The sequence below is a fragment of the Choristoneura fumiferana genome, chromosome 29 (assembly GCF_025370935.1).
Source record: "Choristoneura fumiferana chromosome 29, NRCan_CFum_1, whole genome shotgun sequence".
In the NCBI taxonomy this organism is placed as follows: Eukaryota; Metazoa; Arthropoda; class Insecta; order Lepidoptera; family Tortricidae; genus Choristoneura; species Choristoneura fumiferana.
In genome coordinates, this window is record NC_133500.1 from 11,985,088 (window position 1) to 11,986,916 (window position 1,829).

The window sequence follows — 1,829 nt, forward strand, 5'->3', positions numbered from 1 at the left end:
TTACAAAATAAAAATATAATACAAAAGAAAATATATACAATTATTTCAGTCAGCACTGCTCTTGTAGATAAATTTAAAAAAACACTGGCCTGAGACTTGTAGGATAGGTAGGGAAACAGGGCAGGGTGTTGAGGTAGCCTCGAAGCGTCCAGTCGCGACGGCGATCTGCTCCGAGGCAGCAGAACGGAGAGGAAGTGGAGATGATGATTTGGATTCAGCAGGAAAAAGGAAGGGCTGGAATGAAACACCCTGCTTTACTGCTTGCTTGCAGCACCCATCCAAGCCTCGTTTTAGTGTCGGACCAGCGAAAGAGAGCTAAACGAGACTTGGATTAGGTTTTACAAAATGTACACAAGAAATAAATGTTAGAAGTAGATATAATAATATTTACAATACCTGCAATAGTGGCAGCCCTTATATTACAAGTAGTAGTCAGTGAAATAGCTATCACCGAGTAAATAATTAATATTTTCTTGTAAAGAAAATCAAATTTCGGCTTACGCCTTGCCAAATAGTAGAGCCAATGACAGGAAAAAACAAAAGAGTATCAATAATTTAGAATTTAGATTTTTTTCTTCTGTAAGCGGCCAGTTGCGCACCGCGGAGGTTTGCCATGTTACAGTACCCCGCGCGCCCAGGAGAATTTTCTGAACGCAGAAGGCGGAGGAAAATTCGGTGAAAATGGAAAAAAAAAAAAACTGCAGTAAATTTACAATATTTACAACTTAAAGTCTTTAATATGCCACCTTCCGATAGCACGACCATTTTGATCAGCTAATTCATATACAAGAGGTGACAATTTCTTCAACACTGTACACTTTACAAACTTAGGTGCCAATTTGGCGCTAAAATATTTACCAGCGTCACTAAGCTGATAGTTACGACGCCAAACAACATCGCCCTCATTGAACTCAGCTTGCTTACGCCTCAAATTATAATATTTACAGTTTTTTACATGCGCATCCCAAAGTGCAGCTTGCACCTTGTCGAAAATAGGCGACAAGTGGCCTAAGTTTTCCGCGTAAATATCTCGGGGTGCGAAAATTAAGTCGTCGTAGTCGACGTCGGTAGAGTCGGCGGCGCCGTATAGCGACCCGCACGGCACGAGCTCGCGCCCAAAGACCAGCAACGCAGGGCTGAAGCCTGTTACTTCGTTGACACTCGAGTTCATGGCAAACTGAATTTTGGATATATGTAGATCCCAATTTCTGTGATCGTTTTCTACAAACGAACTAATAGCAGATATTAAAATACGGTTGTAACGTTCGACAGAATTTACTTGTGGACAATATTTAGGCGTAAAATGAACTTGAGGAATTTTATACCTAGCAAAAAGTTCCTGCAATTCATGACTAATTAGCTGGCTACCGTTGTCCATAATAAGTGTTTGAGGAATACCGTATACTAAAAATACGTATTCTTCCAAAATTTTATAAATTATTTTAGTTGTGGCCTTCTTAATAGGAAATATCAGACAATATTTAGAAAAACAGCAATTCACAACTAAAATGAAGCGATTTTGAGTTCGAGTCATTGGTAGTGGACCAACCAAGTCAATGGACAGGCACTGAAAGGGCCGACAACACTCTTTTGGTTTCCCCATAATACCTAAAGTTTGATGATTTTGATACTTATATGCTAAGCAAGTTTCGCAATCAGAAATATATTTACAAACGTCCCTATACATGCCAGGCCAGCTATAGCGCAGAGACAGCCTTTTATAAGTTTTGAAGATACCAAAGTGACCGGCAGTAGGCTGGGCATGATTTTCATGAATAATATCATTCCTCATCTCCTTGGGAATGACAAGTTTCCAATCATATTCGGAA

At 39.7% G+C, this 1,829-nt stretch overlaps 1 long non-coding RNA gene across 1 annotated transcript; it reads right to left on the reverse strand.

Annotated features, from left to right (window-relative positions):
* Positions 1-1,829, reverse strand: LOC141444122 (uncharacterized). Its single transcript, XR_012453136.1, has 2 exons — positions 397-1,829; positions 1-234 (listed from the first exon to the last, which is right to left on the reverse strand). It is a non-coding gene; the product is annotated as an uncharacterized lncRNA (long non-coding RNA).